This window comes from Sminthopsis crassicaudata, chromosome 3 (assembly GCF_048593235.1).
Source record: "Sminthopsis crassicaudata isolate SCR6 chromosome 3, ASM4859323v1, whole genome shotgun sequence".
Taxonomy (NCBI): domain Eukaryota; kingdom Metazoa; phylum Chordata; class Mammalia; order Dasyuromorphia; family Dasyuridae; genus Sminthopsis; species Sminthopsis crassicaudata.
This window is the reverse complement of record NC_133619.1, coordinates 460243441-460265263: the sequence shown is the minus strand read 5'-3', so window position 1 is coordinate 460265263 and position 21823 is coordinate 460243441. Positions and strand designations below refer to the sequence as shown.

Genomic DNA, 21823 nt, shown 5'->3' with positions numbered 1-21823 from the left:
AAGGCTATTTCATAGTCTTGATGATAGGAAAATAATGTTAAATTACTTATTTGACTCTTTCCCATTTTCCCATGCTTCTCCCATTGTTCCTAATTCAGTTTTTCTTAATATCAATATATTAATAAAAAAGCAGCACCTGAATATTTTACCTGTATGAAATTTCTGAAAGCTTATGGTGCTAATGTAGTATACTTAACTCTGGAGGGCAGGTCCTGAATTGATGATAATCTTTTTCTCAGCATTTCCCTGCTAATGAAAAGAAATTACCTGTAGGGATATGACAAAGGCTGTTTCTTAACATAATTTACACCTCCAGATCACCCAAGTCAGAATGATCAAGACATTCTGCTCCTGGCAAATATCCCAAATTCCAAGAACAACAATTCAGAGGAATTTTCTCACATAAACATTAAGCTTATAATATTCAATTGTATACTACTTTAAGGACCTTTTTGTCAACTATATAGATGAAAAAGTTTAAAATGCTATTTTTAAAAATATTATAAGGACTCATTTTTGATGGAATAAATAGACCTTTTGATTTTGCAGATTTTAGCATAGCTCAACATAGTATGCAATTCAAAAATTTCTATATTAGCCTAATATATATATATTACCCAGCCACTCTGATTTGATTAGATCTGTCAGCAACAACATTTTTTTTCTGCCTAATAAATGGAATTAACAAACATATAACAAAAATATAATTCTTTTCATTCTGTTGTTAAGGTAATTTGCTGGGATTAGTGACTAGTTAAATTTGCCACATTCAACTGGAGGGTCTCCTTAATTTTTCCTGCACTACTACATATATCTCCTCACAAAAGATACTATTTCACTTTATATATAGTCATAGCTATATGTGTTGTTTTCCCCATTGGAATGTAAGTTCTTGAGAACATGGAATGTTTCACTTTTTATCTTTGAATACTGTCTAGCACATAGTAGGTGCTCAACATATGATTGAACAGTTAAAGAATAGGAGAAGGGAAAATTAATATTGCCAGTGAGATACTTGTAAAATCATAGAGTTGACCAAGTTTATTTTCTCATCAAAATTTTCAAGTAACTCTTTACCTGTCCTTACTGCTTCCCTAACCTCTTACAGGTCTCTCCATTTCCTCCACCACTACATTATTCTTCCCCATTTAAGCTGTTCTTTGCACAGTTATGTTCAAGGATCCTTCCTTTGGAACACATTTTCTTTAGATCATTTTCCTTTACATCAATAGCCTAGATAGATGAATTTTTACTGAGGAATACTAATCTGTGTTAATTTGTTAAGAGCTAAATGGATCAGATGATGAGTCAGAAAAAATGGTAGAAATGATAGGAACAAAAGCACCTGCTCACACAAGAATGAGGAAATTATTTCTTGAAAAGCTTTCTTCTAATTTCCGTTACTTTGGGAATGGGAGAAATAAGTTATTTCTAAAACTACCTTCCAAATCACAGTAATTCCAATGGGATGTCCAAACTCTTTTATCATGATGATGGATTAAAAAAAAAAAAAAAAAAAAAAAAAAAAGAATCTCGTACCTTAGGGGGAGGGGATGGATAATTAAAAGGACATACCTGTGAAATAGGAAATTTCAATATGAGAATTAACATTATGCAGATGTGCAACTTAGCATTAAGACTTTAGAAAGTTGCCAGGAGATACTGAGAGGTTAAAAGATTTGCCTAAAACAAATGCAAAGGTGGTAGAATTTGAACACAAGTTTCCCAAGGTCGGCTTCTTGTCTGATAATATTAGTTAAAAGATCTTAGCTAGGTAATTGCCCTTCTTCTCCCATGCACGTTTGGTTCAGACGAGCTTTTGAACTGCATTCTTCTGTATACCTTTGACTTGCATGCTCTTCTGCAAGACATTCTATTCTTTCATCCTCCAATTCCCTCCCCAAATGTGGCCACTATTGCTTACTACTAGAGTCATGTGGCTAGCACCTTGAGGTTTGGGGAAGAAAGGTGATCTATAAATAGGACAGCCAAAGAATCCGAGCTGAACCCTACCTGTGGCTGACTTTCCATCTGCTTCCCTACCCTGTTGCAAGCTCCAACAAGTGGAGCTGGGCATGCTCAGTGGGCAAAGTAGGTTTTAGGGGTACAAAATAGGAAGCTTGCTGCTTTAGTGACAGAGCTCTTTCCTTGGCCCTCCCCTGACTTAAAGTGGGCCTCAGGATATCCTTGTCCAAAGTCTCGCTCCCTGATGCGCTGGCTTGGTATTTTCTGCATGCTTGGTGCTGGCATTTAGGCGTGTCAGAAGTCTGGGGGCACGCCTCCGAGGGAGCCGTGGTCGGGGGGATGAGATGGGTGAGGAGTATTGAGGAAATGGTTTGGGGCTTTTGAGCAACGGGGTCTCCTCCTGACTCATAGACTTGCTTCGTACTGCCCGGGAAGCATGCTCACTGGAGGCTACTAAGCAGGAAGGCTGGAGCCCAGGAGTGGGCAGCGAGAAACCAGGTAAGCGAATCGGGGCCTCCTTCCGCCTCTACTAGTTTCAAGGATGTCTCCCTTTGCTGGCGTCGATGGAGCTGGCTCCAGCAGTCTCGAGTGTCTTTTCCTTAGCCCAGGGGAAGCCCGATTTGGGAGGGGGGAAAGGAGGCACCTTTTCAGCAGTCTCCTCCCACCTCCCAGCAACCTGGGGGCCGCATTCCAGGCCTAACCAGCTTGCTTGCTGGTATCAAGAGGAATTGCCAGACAGACTTTCTCCGTTGGCAAGATCCGGCTGGTAGGATAACGGGGTCAGGCGCGCATCTCCGCCCCTAGCTAGAAGCTGGAGAGCACCGTAGCTGCTCCGCTAGAGGCTAGGGTGCGCCTGTGGGAAGGAAGGCTCCATTGGATCTATTCTGGCCCGGCCCCACCCGGCGGGACTCGTGTCCGGGTCTGGTCGCTTTCATTGGGCGGAGGAGAGTTTGCTAGCTTAAGCTCTCCGATCCCTCCTCCCCCATTTTCCCCGCGACTTCCGCGTTTCCCCAGCTGGGAGAATTTGCCGCGTAGAGGCAGTGGGCAAGGGACTGAGGCAGTGGTGCCAGTCCTTCAAGGGGAGGAATAGGAGAGGGTGGGGGGAGGGCGCAGAGGAGGAGGAAGAGAAGGAGGAGGAAATTAGCCTACAGTGGGGGTGGGGGACTCCTCAGTGGGAGAGGCTTGGCTGGAAGCATCAGATTACACTTGATCAGCCTGTCCCGGGGTGATCTCCCCGACCTATTCCTTCCTGGCCTCCCCTACTGACTGCCAGTCTCTCCGCCTTGTAAGTAGCCGGGTTGTAGCTGATTAGAGTTGCTAAGCAAAATCACTTCCCTGGCGTTAGGAACAAGCGTCTCCTGCTCCCTACTCTGTTTCAAGAGGATCAGCCTTAAGAGGTGTGTGTGTGTGTGTGTGTGTGTGCGCATTTGTGTGTATCTTTGCCGGGTTCCCAAGGGTGTTTATTGGACTAGATCTGATTTCCTTTTCTCTCCCAGGTTTTATTCTCCAGGGTATTGGGAGTGAACTGGGGTAAGGAAGGTATTCTAGTTTTCGAATGAGCCACCTTAGAGAGAAGATAGTTCTTCAGGGCTCAGTTAATAAACTTTTTTTTCTTACTTTTTCAGTGAAGTAGCAAACTTTCTCTGGAGATTGTGTATTTGCAGAAAGTTAGATGACTACATTAAAGTTCTGCTTTAACCTCGATGAATGCCTCTTAAATAGCGAGAAGTGTGGGTGGTGCTGGTGCTTTCTGAAGCAAATTAGGGTGAAAGAGGACCCAAGGCTATTTAAGGGTCTAAATTGTGTAGGCTGGAGTCTTTCCTGAGATTCCGCTCTCCCCCCACTCGTGGGAAAGTGGTAGAGCAAAAAAAAAATATTTGCATAAAGTTCTGTTGATTTGGAGAAAATCTCGGTGAATGAAATGTGTTTACTCGCTTGAGGATGTGTTCTATAACCTGCTTCCTTTCCACTACAGTGTTATTAAAGGGGTCACGTCCATATAGCACTTCAAGAATTACAAAAATTTACAATCAGTAAATCAGACTTAAAAAACAAAACCAAAAACCAAAATCAACCTTTATACTACAGGTGCTCAACTTCTTAAATATGGTTTAATAGTAAGCAATTTCAGAGAAGGAAGGAGCCAACCATGCCTTACACAGAGCCACTGTCCAAATACTGATTTACCCTAATTCCCCTCGAACCAAAATGGAAAGAGAATGGCAAGAAAGATTTTTAAGTTGCCTCAAAGCACTGGAAAGGTAGTTTGTGGTGATGATAAAAATTCCTTTCAGTTGTGTGCTTACACACTTGAAAAATGTGGACAAACTAATTCAAAATCTAGAATTTTCACTGAATGTAAAAAAAGATCAAACTAGCATAAGGGGTTATATTTTATGTGGTCAAGAATTATAATTTAGATTTCAGGGGGGAAATGTGGATTATTATAAGCAAGTAAGGAAAAGGGGTAAACCACTGCTGTAACATGAACTCTTGTTTAGAGCAGATAGTGCCAGTGACTTTGCATTTCCATAGGTTGACAAGTGTAAGGGAAATAGAAACTTCTTTTTATGGTTTGATAGTGTCACAATAGTTCTATCATATGCATGTGGTGCATTTCTGTAATTAATGACAAGTCATTTCATCTCTTTTCCTTGACTTTGGATTTTTTGGAGGGATCCATCATCCACTATCTGGAAATTTACAACTGGAAAGTCATTAATATTATCTATAGTATGGAAAACTATGTGGAAAGTGAAACCACTGGACTTGATAGTTCCCCCCACCCATATTTCTTGTAATTTATGTCAAGTTACAACAATACCTTCAGTATTTTTACATATTTACTATTCAATATGGCAATATACTTGCTTAGGATCACATAGCTACTAAGATTGAATGTTAAAATATATCCTCCATCCCCATGGAGTTTTATAGTTATCTTTTGGAACTTGGATTACAATAACATTTTACATTCTGTTCATAGCCTGTGTTATTAATCTCTAGGGTTTTCTATGTTGTGTTAACATTTTGCTTCTTGAACCTCAGGGAAGGCTTGTAACATATACCTGGTATAAGAGGGAGCCAAACTATCTCTAAAGAATCAGTTGGTATCCTGTTTATTATTTTGTGACTTATTTATTCCCCTCCTTTACTATGTTGTATTAAAAATGGATGTAATTAGCAAATATGTATTGGCGTGTTGTAACTAGTATTGGTAATTTAAAAATGTTTCATTCTATGTAAAGTTGTTGCATCTTAAGTGTCAAAGAAGAGACTATTTGAAACAGTTGATGTAACTATATCTCAGTCCGTCTTAAGTTATGTAGGGTTTGTATTTGATAGGCAAGAAAAGTAACCAGTGATTTTAAATTCTTGGATTGTGACTCTATTTTTCTGCATCTTTATTTGTAATTTGGCAAATTAACCTATTGGATTTTTCAAATTCTGTATTCTTCTTTCTCCATCTAGACCTATGGGATTAATTTAGTTGTCTGCAAAGATTTATCCTAAAGTTTTAGGAGATAATGTTAGTCTTTATCGGCTTTGGAAGTCATATGTATTAACTTTACTTTTAAATTAGCCAATAAGTATTTGAGTGTCCCTTTGTCTAGGCAATGAGCCAGGGTGACAACCCCAGCAGTTGAGCAGCTTCCAGAATAGTTAGGGAGAGACAACATAAGCACATACCTGAAACAATTAGAGAGGAAAATCCAACTTCTTTCTTTAACTATTTAGAAATGTCACAGGGGCACATATGGGACAGATAGAAGATTCAGTGTTGGCTGTAATAGTTAAAATAAGCTTCAGAGGAAAAATAAATTATTTAATAGATAGGGGGTTATATTTTATGTGGTCAAGAATTATAATTTAGGTTTCAAAGGGGGAAAATTGCAAACAAGTAAAGAAAAGGGGTAAACCACTGCTGCAACATGAACTCTTTTATTTAGAGTAGATAGTGCCAGTGACTTTGCAATATTATCAAGAATATTTGTAGATATGGTATTTTAATTCTGTGAAATTGATAGACCCAATGACCATATCCTTTTTTTGAATTTCCTATCTGTGGTAAGTGAAAGAAAAGTTTTGCAATTTATCTCTTAGCTGCCCACTTCCTTTTCCCACTGCCCATCCCACCTTGAAATTTGTGCCTGCATTTTAATATGAAGATTTTGTATGAAACTTTATAGATACTCTTTATTACTGCCAACATACTTACCTAACAATTTATGCCACAGAATTTGGGAAGCAACATGTTGGCTTTCCAATATGAAGATGCCATTCCCAAGTTAAGTGTTTATTCACTCTTCTTTAGAAGTGTGTGTGTGTGTGTGTGTGTGTGTGTGTGTGTGTGTGTGTGTGTGTGTGTGTGTGTGTATGGAGAATTAATAGATATTCAGGCTGTTACTCTTAACAAGAAAAGCTGGGAGAATAATTGAATAGAATAAGGGTGGTAATAGCTGAGTGAGCTTTTTGGAAAGTTGGAAAATATTCAGCCAAGTAAGAGTTTTGAATGAATCAAGGAAAGCAGAATGATGTAGGGGAAAGAAAAGCAGAGGAGTCAGGAGGTCTGGGTTTTAGTTCTGAGTTTTGGTACTTATCTAACTGTATGATCCTGGGCAAGTGACTTTAACACTGGGTCTCTGTTTCCTCATCTGAAAAATAATGGAGTTTATTATGTGGCACAATGGAAAGATTACTGGATTTTAAATCATGGGAATTCAAATCCTTGTTCTTTTCTAAGTCATTCAGATGTGATCTAATATAAAACACCCTTACTAAGATAAAGTTCTTTTATATGAAAATAGTGAGTTAGACTAGATGATTTTTGAAGGCTTTTGCAGCTCTAAATTTATGATCCTATGAAGATCCTATAATCTCTGATATTTTCACCACATCCATGATGCTGCTAGACAAATTGGAGGTTATTCTAGATAGGAAGAACACATAGGAATAAGCCAAATATGTATTACTAAATGTAGAAGGGGGGGGAAGCATAGATTTTGACATAAATGAAGATGATTTGAACCTGAAAATAGGTAAAAGAAAGTCATGAGCAGGATTTTTTTTATTTTTACATGTGCAATCATGTAAAACATTTCCATATTAGTCATTTAATTTTAATTTTTCCTTAATTAAACAGTAAAAATTAATGAGGTTAAAATGGTGAGAGAGATAAAGGAGAAGGTACCTGCAAGTCAGGATGTCAGTGACAGAGTTAGAATAAAATAGAATAGTATTAAATGACCAGTGATATAGAAATGAAAAGGAAGTGATAAATTATAAAAACATTACAGTGACATTATACAGGCGAAGTTAATTTTGAGTCATATTATTTCTCTTATTAATTCCTTTTTCATGCCAAACAAGCATAGGCACTTATCACATTTTTCCTGGAAAGTTGTATTCTTCTAATTGGTCTCATGTCATCTACATATGACTCACCTACCCCACAAGCTTCTGGGTATAAACTCCTCTGTTTGGCATTTAAGGCCCTTTAGAATCTAACTTTGACCAATCTTTCCAGAGTTACTGTCTATCATGCTTTCTCATATACTCTTCATTCTAGCCAGATTGACCTACTGGCTGTTCCCCATATATGACATTTCATCACCTTCTTGTCTTTGTACAGCCATCCTTAGGATGCTATCATTTCCCATTTTCTACTCATAGAATCCCTAACTTCATTCTAAGAATCACACAAGTTCTATCTCTTTAACTGTGGTATAAATGTCCTCAGTGGGCCACATCTGGCCCGCAAGTGTAGTTTGAGAACCTCTGCAGATGTTATTGCCACCTAATATAATTTCTTGCATATGGTAAGTGCTGTATAAATATTGATAAAGCAAATGAGTCTTCCAGTTCAGATAGCTCTTAATTGACCAAGGAATGAGGAGCAGAGATTAAATAGAATATATTATGTACATATATATGACAGGATATATTATATATTTAGATATATGCTGTATACATTTTCCAAATTAAAGCTCATACTGACCATAGTTCCATCAGGAACATGTGCCCGATGAAAGCTTTGCAGAAAGTAGACTGACTTTTTTTTGAAACCGGGACTACCTTGGAAAATTCAGGCTGCATAGTTGCCTGAGACTATTATAACAGAACAATTAAACATCCTGTTAGTTTCAAGCAATTAACAAACTATTTTGCTATAGATTTACAAGTGTTAATAGAAAAGGAGAAAAAGCAGATTATAACTCTGAGTAGAAGAATTGCTTTACTCTATAAACCAGAAAATGAGACTTTGAATCTACAAATCAGGAAATAAGACTTTAATCTATTCAATATAAGACTAAGATGACATAATTTTCTGTCTTTTTGAGATGATGCATTTTCTTTTAACAAAGTGAAACCAAAGTACACTAATATTCTTCTCTAAAATACTGAAGAGGAACAACAAATGGTTACAATAAACCATAGTGCAACCTTATTCTTTTGTAACTTAGTGAGAAACAGCCTGTTTCTACAACCATTTCCTGTTATTTTTCTACTCAATTAGTCCACCTTGTATTCTCTCTTTTCTTTCACCAAAACCTCTGAACTAGTGTCCAGTGATGAAACCATCAGTCATCTCATGAGTTTAATATATCACTAGGAATATCTACATATTATCAGGGGATAAAACCTTAAGCTTCAGGAATGAAAGTCTAACCATGGAATTATAACCATCAGTAGGTCAGATAAAATAGATCTTTTCAAGGTAGAGGGCTCTCTCTTTGTCATTTTGAAATCACATAACCATGAAACATGAGCAAATACTTACTATTTGGTGTTTATACCCATATTTCCAGTGTTATAGAGTTGGACTATAGACTCTTTTAAGGTTCTCTGCTAGCTCAAGTGTCTGATGTTTCCATTATTTTTCTGTGGATGTATATGACTGAAGCCAACCCTTAGCATATGTGTAGTTATATTTTTTTATGAGGTTATAAATTTATACTTGGAAGGAATAGCAGAGGCTATCTTGTCCACCAAGTTATTTTATAGAAAAGGAAACTGAGGCTCAGAAAAATTAAGTGACTTGCTTTGAATATGTAATCAATGACAGAAGTTTTCTTAAATACTACCTTTCCTTTCCCTCATTTTTTCTTTGGTATCTTGGACCTCTTTCAGGGGATACCTTCTCTACAATATGTCATGCATAGATTTATAGAAAGAACACTGATCTCTGTATCTCTTCATTTGAAGACTCAACAGCTTGCTTGGCTTTGTACATACTTCCATTAGTATTTTGGAAGATAGAAAGATGGTGTGTGACTCTCCAGTAAGAATCATGTTCACATATGCAAAATGTATTTAATAAGGATTTTTTATTTTTTTTTTATTTATTTTATTCATTTAGTATTTTCCCCCCAGTTACACTCAAAAACATTTTTTAAACATTTAATTTATTATTATTATTTTTTTTTCTTGCTGAGGAAATTGGGTTTAAGTGACTTGTCCAGGGTCACACAGCTAGGAAGTGTTATGCATCTGAGACCAGATTTGAAACTCAGGTCCTTTTAACTTTAGGACTGGTGCTGTATCCACTGTGCTACCTAGCTGCCCCTTTTACATTTATTTAAAAAAAATCTTAAGTTCCAGTTTTTCTTTTTCTTTCTTCTTGATTTGATTTTTCTTGTGCAGCAAGATAATATGTATACATATGTTGGATTTAACATGTATTTAAACATATTTAACATGTATTGGACTACCTGCCAGTTAGGGGAGGAGATGGGAAGGAGGGGAAATTTGGAACAAAAAGTTTTGCTAGGGTCAATGTTGGAAAAATTACCCATGCATAAGTTTTGTCAATAAAAAGTTTAATAAAAATAAATAATAAAATAAAATAAAATTTTTGAGTTCTAGATTCTCCCTTATCTCCACCCACAATTAAGAAATCACTTGTGAAGTTACACAAAACATTTTTATAAGTTGTGGAAAAAAAAGCATAATTTCCCACCCTAATAAAAATAGAAACTCTCAAGAAAAATTAAGTTTAAAAGCAGAGAGAGATTGAGAACAAGAGAGAGCACTTCGATCTGTATTCAGACACAATCAGTTCCTTCTCTTGATAGGATTTTTCATCACAAGTCCTTCAGAGAAGTCATGAATGATTGTACTACTAAGAATAGCTAAGTCATTTACAGCTGGTCATCCCAGAACATTGCTATTACCTTGTATACAGTACATTTCACTTTGAGTTTATGGAGGACTTTCTGAGAGCATCATGCTCATAATTTCCCACAGAACACTAATATTCCATCACAAAACATTCCACAGTTTATTGAGCCATTCCCCAATTGATGGGCACCCCCTCAATTTCCTTTTTTTTTTTTTTTTTGTCCTGAGAAGAGAGTTACTATGAATATTTTTTTGCACATATAGGTCATTTTCCTTTTTTAAAAAAAATCTCTTTTGATATTCATGTCTAGTAGAGATGCTGTTAAGTCAAAGAATATGCATGAATTTATTACCTTTTTGTCAGAGGTCATATCTTTTGATCGTTTATCAATTGAGACATGGCTCTCTCTCTCTCTTTCTCTCTCTCTCTCTCTCTCTCTCTCTCTCTCTCTCTCTCTTTAAATAAGTTTAACTCAGTTCCCTCTATATTTGAGCAATAATGTCTAATCAAAGAAACTTGCTTCAAAATTCTTTTTTACAATTACTACTGTTAGTAATTGTATTTCCCCCATCTAATAATTTTAAAGGATTTTTAAAAATTAGTGGAAAAAGCAGTTGTAGAATAAGCTGTAAGTAATTGCAACATAAGACATAAGCAAATGGAAAGATAATCTTTTTTGGAGAACAGAAGAAAGAGAAAAATGAAAAAAAAAATCTGTTATTTTAGGAAGAGGGGAAGACATTGAATAATAGAAACATTGGAAGAATAGCTGAATAGGAAAAGCTCTTTGGTTTCATTCATTTAAGTAAAGGATGTATTGATTTTCTACTTTTTTCTATCACTTTAGGAATTATAAAGGGTTTCCTCCTAATAACCCTATAAGATAGATATTACTACTACTCTCTTAATTTTAGAAATGAGGAAATAGAGGATGAGAAATTAAGCTCAGTGTCTGACACATAATTGGTGCTTAAAAAATGTTTGGTGAACAAGATGTGAAGGAAGTGGCTCTTTCCAATAATGAGGTGATTCAGGATTTGTGATGGAGAGAGCTATCTTCATCCAGAGAGAGAGAATTGTGGGGACTGAATGTGTATTATAGCATAGCATTTTTATTTTTATTTTTTTTGTTGTTGTTTGCTTGCTTGTTTTTTCTTTCTGTTTTCCCCTTTTTGATCTGATTTTTCTTGTGCAACATGATACATGTGGAAATACGTTTAGAAAAATTACATGTGTTTAACCTATATTAGATTACTTGCTATCTGGAAGAGGGGAAGGGAAGGAGAAAAATTTGAACAAAAGGTTTTGCCAGGGTGACTGTTGAAAACTATCTTTGCATATATTTTGAAAAATACAAAGCTATTACTTAAAAAATGTTTGTTTACGAGGACTTCCGGCCAAGATGGCGGCGTGGAGGCAGACAGCTGCTTGAGCTCCTCGTTTTCTCTCAGAACTTACTTCATGACAAGCCTCTGACTTAATGCTTGACCCAGAAAGAAATCCACAAATTATCACCAAGAGAAGACATCCTTGAAAGTCGCCAGAAAAGGTCTGTGTTTGTTCGGGGGAGGGTCAATCAGACTGGGCGCAGACTGAGGGCAGACAGCCAGAGCAAGACAGGCAGCTCACACAGCTCAGACCGGAGGGGGAGGGGTGTGATCTCTGCCATTTCTGCAAAAGGGCTTTTGCCCCAGTGTGGATGCTCCGTCTTGGCAGCAAGCCAGGAGCGGTGGAGAGGGTGTAAACCCGGAGGTGAAGATTAAAACCCCAGAAAGCCAGCGTCTCTCAGAGCCTGGCCACCCCCAACCCCCACCTGGACTGACTTGGTGCGTTCTCAGAGCCTCAGAGCGCAGACTCAGTACAGTCATTGCTGTTCTGTTAGTGGCTCTCTGCTGCCCTACCTCCAGTCTGTAGAGGAAGCCCATTAATACCATCCAGCCCTATCCCCCGCAAAACAGACCAATTGTTTCTCTTGTCAGTTTGTTTTCTTTGATTCCTACTCTGACAAAATGAACAAAAAATTCAAAAGGGCTCTAACCATTGACAGCTTCTGTGTGGAGAGGGAGCAGACTTCAAATGCTGAGGAGACTAGGAACAGACTGTCCCCAGATGTATCCCCTGGGAGGGATATAAGCTGCTCCTCAATACAGAAGAACCTCATAGAGGAAATCAAAAAGGCTCTCACAAGAGAGCTGGAAGAGAAATGGGAAAAGGAAAGGGAAGCTTGGCAAGAGAGCCTGGAGAAGTCATCCCATGCATTCAAAGAAAGAATGGATAAAGAAATCAAATCATTGAGAAACAAGATTAGTGAGCTGGAAAAGGTAAACAACTCCAAGGAAAACAGGATTAGTGAGCTGGAAAAGGTAAACAACTCCAAGGAAAACAGGATTAGAGAGCTGGAAAAAGAAATCAGCTCTCTAAAAAATAAAATGGATAAAATGGAAAAAAATTCCATAGAAGATAAAAACTCAATTGGACAATTACAAAGAGATATAAAAAAAGTGAGTGAAGAAAATACATCATTGAAAATTAGACTGGAACAAGTAGAAATGAATGACTCAAGGAGAAACCAAGAGGGAGTCAAGCAAAACCAGAGAAATGAAACAATTGAAAAGACTGTCAAGTACCTTACCAGAAAGACAACAGACCTGGAAAACAGATCCAGGAGAGACAATTTGAGAATAATCGGACTCCCTGAAAAATGGGAGGAAAAAAAGAGCTTGGACACCATTTTCGAGGAAATTATCAAAGAGAACTGCCCAGACGTTTTGGAAACAGAGGGTAAAATAGACATTGAAAAAATTCATCGATCACCTACTGAAAGGGACCCTAAAATCAAAACGCCAAGAAATATAGTGGCCAAGTTCAAGAACCATCAGACAAAGGAAAAGATATTGGAAGCTGCTAGAAAAAAACAATTCAGATATAGAGGATCCACAATAAGGATAACACAGGATCTAGCAGCGTCCACATTAAAAGAACGCAGGGCCTGGAACATGATATTCCGAAAGGCTAAGGAACTTGGTATGCAGCCAAGAATAACTTACCCAGCAAGAATGAGCATCGTTTTCCAGGGAAGAAGATGGACATTTAACGAAATAAATGAATTCCATCTATTTTTGATGAAAAAACCAGACCTACATAAAAGGTTTGATCTTCAAATACAGAACTCAAGAGACTTCTAAAAAAGGTAAAAAGAAATCTTGAGAACTATACTTCTGTCAAAAAAATACGTAAAGAACATATGTACAATTTGTCTTAGAAACTAGAGGTGGAAAGGAGATTATATCATAAAAAAGTATAAAGTGGTGGTACTATATCTCATGAAGAGGCAAAGGTAACCTATTATATCTGAGAGAAAGAAAGGAGGGAGATGAACATAGCGTGTATCAATAGACATATTCGATTTATGGTGAAACTTCTTCCACTTCATTGAAAAGTGAAAGGGAAGGAGTAAGCTAAGGGGAAGGGAATACAGTAATTTCGAGGAAAAGGGGTAAAATAAGGGGAGGATCTTTAAGGTGGGGGAGGGATCCTAAAAAGGGAGGGCTGTGAAAAGCAAGTGGTGTTTACCAGTTGCATACTGGATAGGAGGGTAAAAGGGAAGGAAAGGGGAAAAGCATAAGCAGGGGTTAATAGGATGGCAAGCAATATAGAATTAGTCCTTCTAACCATAAATGTGAATGGGGCAAACTGCCTCATAAAGAGGAAGCAGTTAGCAGACTGGATTAAAAGTCAGAATCCTACTATATGTTGTTTACAGGAAACACACCTGAAACAGGATGAGACATTCAAACTAAAAGTAAAAGGGTGGAGCAGAATCTATTATGCTTCAGGCAAAACCAAAAAAGCAGGAGTAGCCATCCTCATCTCAGATCAAGCAAAAACAAAAATTGATCTAATTAAAAGAGATAAGTAAGGGCATTATATCCTGCTAAAGGGAAGCATCAATAGTGAAGCAGTATCAATATTAAACATGTATGCACCAAGTGGTTCAGCATCTAAATTCTTAAAAGAGAAATTAAGAGAGCTGCAAGAGGAAATAGATAGCAAAACTATAATAGCGGGAGATCTCAACCTTGCACTCTCAGAATTAGATAAATCAAACCACAAAATAAATAAGAAAGAAGTCAAAGAGGTAAATAGAATACTAGAAAAGTTTGATATGATAGATCTTTGGCGAAAGCTAAATGGAGACAGAAAGGAATATACTTTCTTCTCAGCAGTTCATGGAACCTATACAAAAATTGATCATATACTAGGGCATAAAAACCTCAAAATCAAATGCAGTAAGGCAGAAATAGTAAATGCATCCTTTTCAGACCATAATGCAATCAAAATGACATTTAATAAAAAGCCAGGGGAAAATAGACCAAAAAATAATTGGAAACTAAATAATCTTATACTAAAGAATGATTGGGTAAAACAGCAAATCATAGACATAATTAATAACTTCACCCAAGAAAATGACAATAATGAGACATCATACCAAAATGTGTGGGATACAGCCAAAGCAGTAATTAGGGGAAGTTTTATATCTCTACAGGCCTACTTGCATAAAATAGAGAAAGAGAGGGCCAACGAATTGGGTTTACAACTAAAATTGCTAGAAAAGGAACAAATTAAAAACCCCCAGACAAACACAAAACTTGAAATTCAAAAAATAAAAGGTGAGATTAATAAAATTGAAAGTAAAAAAACTATTGAATTAATTAATAAAACTAAGAGTTGGTTTTATGAAAAAACCAACAAAATAGACAAACCCTTAGTAAACCTGATTAAAAAAAGGAAAGAGAAAAAGCAAATTGATAGTCTTGAAAATGAAAAGGGTGAACTCACCACTAATGAAGAGGAAATTAGAACAATACTTAGGAGCTACTTTGCTCAACTTTATGCCGATAAATTCGATAACTTAAATGAATGGAAGAATACCTTCAAAAATACAGCTTGCCCAGATTAACAGAGGAAGAAGTAAGTAGTCTAAATAGTCCCATCTCAGAAAAAGAAATAGACCAAGCTATTAACCAACTTCCTAAGAAAAAGTCCCCAGGACCAGATGGATTTACAGGTGAATTCTACCAAACATTTAAAGAACAACTAACTCCAATGCTATGTAAACTATTTGAAAAAATAGGGATTGAAGGAGTCCTACCAAATTCCTTCTATGACACAGACATGGTACTGATACCTAAACCAGGTAGATCGAAAACTGAGAAAGAAAACTATAGACCAATTTCCTTAATGAATATTGATGCTAAAATCTTAAATAAGATATTAGCAAATAGACTTCAGAAAATCATCCCCAGGATAATACACTATGACCAAGTGGGATTTATACCAGGAATGCAAGGCTGGTTTAATATTAGGAAAACTATTAGTATAATTGACCATATTAATAATCAAATTAATAAAAACCATATGATCATCTCAATAGATGCAGAAAAGGCATTTGATAAAATCCAACATCCATTCCTACTAAAAACGCTTGAGAGTATAGGAATAAATGGACTATTCCTTAAAATAATAAGGAGCATATATTTAAAACCTTCAGTAAACATCATATGTAATGGTGATAAACTAGAACCTTTCCCTGTAAGATCAGGAGTGAAACAAGGTTGCCCACTATCACCATTACTATTCAATATAGTACTAGAAACTCTAGCCTTGGCAATAAGAGCCGAGAAAGAGATCCAAGGAATTAGAGTAGGAAATGAAGAAATCAAATTGTCACTTTTCGCAGATGACATGATGATATACTTAGAGAACCCCAAAGACTCTGCTAAAAAGCTATTAGAAATAATTCAGAATTTTAGCAAAGTCGCAGGATACAAAATAAATCCACATAAATCCTCAGGATTTTTATACATTACCAACACAATCCAACAGCAAGAGATATAAAAAGAAATTCCATTCAAAATAACAGTCAATAGTATCAAATATTTGGGAATATATCTACCAAAGGAGAGTCAGGAATTATATGAGCAAAATTACAAAACACTTGCCACAAAAATAAAGTCAGATTTAAATAATTGGAAAGACATTCAGTGTTCTTGGATAGGCCGAGCGAATATAATAAAGATGACAATACTCCCCAAACTAATCTATTTATTTAGTGCTATACCAATCAGACTCCCAAGAAACTATTTTAATGACCTAGAAAAAATAACAACAAAATTCATATGGAAGAATAAAAGGTCGAGAATTGCAAGGGAACTAATGAAAAAAAAGTCAGAGGAAGGTGGTCTAAGTGTACCTGATTTAAAGCTATATTATAAAGCAACAATCACCAAAACCATTTGGTATTGGCTAAGAAATAGACTAGTTGATCAGTGGCATAGGTTAGGTTTACAGGGCAAGATAGTGAATAAAAATAGCAATCTAATCTTTGACAAACCCAAAGATCCCAAATTTTGGGATAAGAATTCATTATTTGACAAAAACTGCTGGGAAAACTGGAAATTAGTATGGCAGAAATTAGGCATGGACCCACATTTAACACCACATACTAAGATTAGATCAAAATGGGTCCAAGATTTAGGCATAAAGAACGAAATCATAAATAAATTGGAGGAACATGGGATGGTTTACCTCTCAGACTTGTGGAGGAGGAAGGAGTTTATGTCCAAGGGAGAACTAGAGACCATTATTGATCACAAAATAGAACATTTTGATTACACCAAATTAAAAAGTTTCTGCACAAACAAAACTAATGCAAACAAGATTAGAAGGGAAGTAACAAATTGGGAAAAAATTTTTACAGTTAAAGGTTCTGATAAAGGCCTCATCTCCAAAATATACAGAGAATTGACTTTAATTTATAAGAAATCAAGCCATTCTCCAATTGATAAATGGTCAAAGGATATGAACAGACAATTTTCAGATGATGAAATTAAAACTATTTCCACTCATATGAAAGAGTGTTCCAAATCACTATTGATCAGAGAAATGCAAATTAAGACAACTCTGAGGTATCATTACACACCTGTCAGATTGGCTAAGATGACAGGAACAAATAACGATGAATGTTGGAGGGGCTGTGGGAAAACTGGGACACTGATGCATTGTTGGTGGAGTTGTGAAAGAATCCAACCATTCTGGAGAGCAATCTGGAATTATGCCCAAAAAGTTATCAAAATGTGCATACCCTTTGAACCAGCCATACTACTACTGGGCTTATACCCCAAGGAACTACTAAAGAAGGGAAAGGGTCCTGTATGTGCCAAAATGTTTGTGGCAGCCCTTTTCATAGTGGCTAGAAGCTGGAAGATGAATGGATGTCCATCAATTGGAGAATGGTTGGGTAAACTATGGTATATGAATGTTATGGAATATTATTGTTCTATAAGAAATGACCAACAGGAGAAATACAGAGAGGCTTGGAGAGACTTACATCAACTGATGCTGAGTGAAACGAGCAGAACCAAAAGATCATTATACACTTCAACAATGATACTGTACGAGGATGTATGCTGATGGAAGTGGATTTCTTCAACATAGAGAAGAGCTAATCCAATTCCAATTGATTAATGATGGACAGAACCAGCTACATCCAGAAAAGGAACACTGGGAAATGAATGTAAACTGTTATTTTTACCTTCTGAATCCAATTCTTCCTGTGCAACAAAAAATTCGGTTCTACACACATATATTGAATCTAAATTATACTGTAATATATTTAACATATATAAGACTGCTTGCCATCTGGGGGAGGGGGTTGGGGGAGGAAGGGAAAAAATCTGAATAGAAGTAAGTGTAAGGGATAATGTTGTAAAAAATTACCCATGCATATGTACTGTCAAAAAATGTTATAATTATAGAATAAAATAAAAAATTAAAAAAAAATAAATAAATAAATAAAATAAAAAAAAAATGTTTGTTTACTAGTTAATTAAGTGACTTCAGTCAAATCAAGATTTGGCCTATATAATAAGTGGCTAAAACAGATTTAACTAAGTCTTCTGATTTCTAGTCTAGCACTCTTTTAATTCTACAATACTCCTTCCCAGGGGACATACTAGATGGTATGTCTTCATGAGCCCTCTAACCAATAAAATCTATTCTTTGGAAGTGAGGCTTACTTAGCTAGTTCAGGCCCATACTTAGAATAAGAACTCCTTGAGATATCTCTTTGATGAAACTGTCAGGATTCCAGAGTTACTTCCACATCCTGATTAACCAGTGGAGGAGAACTTTGGTGAAGAAATGACAAAAACTGTAATAGTCCCAGAGGAACTGATTTAAAAAATAACAACACAAGTAGATTCCCTAAAGGAACACTTACCTTATTAAAAAATTTTTTTGAGATCTTGAAAAGAGGATTAAGAAAACAAAATAAAACATTCCACAATATGGAGTGCTGGACTAGGAGTCAAAAAGACCTGAAATCAAATCCTACTTCAGGTACTTACTAACTGTATGTCTCTGAGCAGGATTTGTCTGTCAATTTTTCTTATGTCTTGTACCATTGTAGTACAGTTCCATGAATTTAGGAGGCTATCATTGTACTTCTAACTACTAGCTTTAAAAAAGTACTAGCCAAGTTAAACTTTCAAGTTGATATTATCAATTGTTCCTTCTTCCACTCATTTGATAAAGCTGTTTTTAGTAAGATGGTCCTTTCCCGTTTTCTCATTAAAATGAACATAGTATAGATAATCTCTGTATATGTGCTATTATACATAAATAATATCCTTACACACATACACAGATGTATACTTTACTAAATCATTTTCTAATGGCTTATTGTGACCTAGAAATAATTCAGGACTCTCAAGAGCTAAGTCATTAGAATTTATAATCTGGAAAAACTTTAATAATGATTCCAGAGTGACCAAGAGTAATACTGCCTATCTTATAAAAAAGTAGATGAAAAGTAAAGAATAAGACATTCAATTTTGAACATGGTTTTGTTTTACATAGCTATGTATGTATTCTGGTATTCTTTTTCTCTTCCTTTTTTTTTTCAATTAAAGGAAGATAGGAGGGAGGAAAAAATTAATGCTTATTAACATCAATTATTATAATCATATAATAATTAACAATAGTTATTTTAATAAAATAAAAAATACATTAAAAGCAAGACTTTGAGGACAGGCCTAGTGGCAGACCCAAGTTAAGTCCAAGGACCAATGTTACTAAGCTCAGAAAGGCTCATCATCCAAGTATTTGCCACTAGATGATGAATAACATTTGGCTTCAGCCGCTCATGAAGACCATTCACAATATTGGAGAGAAGTGACCTTTGAAGTATGTTCTGCCTTGGGATAAATCCTTCTAGCTTAAATTTTCACCATTCTGTGTATTTCAAAAGTATGCTTATTTAGGTTTGTACATAAAAATTTCTGTTTGAGTCCATTATTTGTTTTAAGAGCTCATCCTCTTTGTTCTCTTATCTTACAAATTATACCTTGTCTAGTCTTAAGTCTTTCACTGACCAGTTGTTGGATGCCTGTGTCGGAAATGTTATCAGTTTTATCTATCTTTTGTACCTAATCTTGTTCAATGCCTACTCCACCTTTTAAAAAACTGTGAGTCCTTTAAGACTTAGCTGAAATCCCACTTTCTCCATTATGCTATACTGTTAATTCCCATCAGAAATTTTTTGCTTCCTCTGATCTCATATACTTCTTTGTCTCATGTGTGCTTTTATTTTAAAATATTCATTATTGTATAGTTGTGATATATTTTTATATTATACCCTTTCTTCCAGCCCCCTGCCACTGAAATTCATTTATTAGAATATAAATAATTATCAGGATTGGGAGGGGATAATTATCAGGATAAGTAAGGGTTAATGTTATTCCATTTTGATTACTAAGGTATTAAACAAAGACAAGAACCATGGGGAAATAATAGTGCCAGACACCTGGGGTGATTGAAATCAGTATAGTCCAGTATTTTTCCCATTAGACTAAGTCAGGAGACCTGAGAGCAAGGACCATTTTTTAATTATCTTTGTATCTATCCCAGCATGTTACTTTTAGGATTTCAGAGTGTGAAGGAACCTCAGCGATTTAGTTCAACCTTTTCATATTGTACAGGAAAGAACTGAGTATCAGAGTATAAATGAGGTGAGATTACATTGCTTGCTAAGTGTCAAAATGTGGCTTAAAGCCCAGGGCTCCTGATTTGGGAGTAGGAATCTTTCTCTTAGTCCATACTACTTATTATTAACCTGCCAAACCTTATGGAAATTTAAAATAATAACAGAAAGAAAATTATATAATTCCCATTTAGATATACTACTAGATAGAAATAGTGTCTACTTTTCTTTCTATTCTGTTTTAATTACGCTTCCTTTTCTACAAAGTCAAGATTTGGAGCTGGAAGGAACCATCTAGTCTATCTTTTTCATGGTTATGTAGCTCAATCCCCTCATTTTACAGATGGGGAAACTGATCACACAGTAAGTAAGGGGAATGTCTAGGATCAGAACCAAGTTGATAACACTTATTTTTGTTACTTTTACATTTTTATTTCCCATTGTTACATATCGAAAGCATTTTATTTATTTATTTTTTTGGTTAGACATGTATATTCATTTATATCTATTTCCTTATGAATCATGTTGGGAGAGAAAAATCAGAACAAAAGGGAAAAACTACTACAGGAAAAAAAACAGAAGAAAAAGGAAAAAAATGAACATAGCATGTGTTGATTTACATTCATTCTCTATAGTTCTTTTTCTGGATTTGGATGGCATTTTTCATTCAAAGTTTAAGGAGATTGCTTTGGATCACTAAAGAATCAAGTCTGTCATAGTTGATCATCACACAAGATGTTTACACTTGTATTATTGATTTCACAGGATTGTAGGAAAATATTTTGCCAAAATGTAGTACCTATCATTGTGATCTAATAATCATCTCTATGAGTTTTTCATAACTTTGCCTTTTTATTTGAAATCTGAACAGATGACTACAACTTCACATGTTTATTCTTCTTTATAGGGACAATGCCATATAATGTACTTTCCAGGAATGTATTTCACTGGCACTCCAGGAACTGCTTTCATTCCTTTTTGTCCCTTGGCTGTGCCCACCCCATAGTTGAAATACTTCACAACATCTGAACTTACATGTTGCCTTCCTGCCAAGGAATTCAAAGCAGGTTTTAAAGTTGTGTTCTCCCAGATGATACTTCCTAGAGAGAAAAATTTTAGGATGAGGTGAAGAGGAAGAAAATTGAGGCACAAAAAAACATGATGACAGAATTAGGTTTACTAACAATGTAAGTCTAGTATTTTATCCATTAGACTGACTTTAATCATCTCAAGTCAAGTCACGTTTCTTTTCTTTCTTTTTTTATTTTTGGAGGCAATCGGATTAAGACATACTTATTTAGTAGAGAAGAAGAAAAAAAATTAACATCAATCCACTTTGATTACAAAGTAGCATAAAATAATAATGAAGAAATAGTAATGCTTTCTCCCTAAACCACTGGAAGCCCCTTTCCCATTGATAAGTTTTGTTGTGTCTCAGTTCTTTTAATGTCCTAATGTTTCCCTAATTGTCCTATTCAGTTACTCTGCCTCAGGTTATAACCATTCCCTCTTAATGTTAGGATAAAGATCTTATATCTAAGACCTTAGGTTATAGTCATTCCCTCTTACATGTTTGATGGGATAAAGGTCTTTATCCATTTTAGACATCCTTAGAATATTAGGAGCCTCTCTAGTACCTTCCTCTATTATGTCATCCTCATCCTGGGTTCCTCCCCCCATTAGGTCATCCCCCA

At 35.9% G+C, this 21823-nt stretch overlaps 1 protein-coding gene across 4 annotated transcripts in view; it reads left to right on the top strand.

The window, feature by feature from the left end:
* The first annotated feature begins 2326 nt into the window (after nucleotides 1-2326).
* The window catches only part of GPD2 (glycerol-3-phosphate dehydrogenase 2), a 192724-nt gene continuing 173227 nt past the window's right edge, over nucleotides 2327-21823 (top strand). The window contains exon 1 of one of the 4 annotated variants that reach the window (XM_074303417.1): nucleotides 2327-2463. The gene's annotated coding sequence lies outside the window, so the exon portion shown is untranslated. Of the gene's footprint in view, nucleotides 2464-2622; nucleotides 2732-3003; nucleotides 3363-21823 lie in introns of those variants that run through there. The other 3 variants (XM_074303418.1, XM_074303416.1, XM_074303415.1) reach the window with 3 other exon arrangements.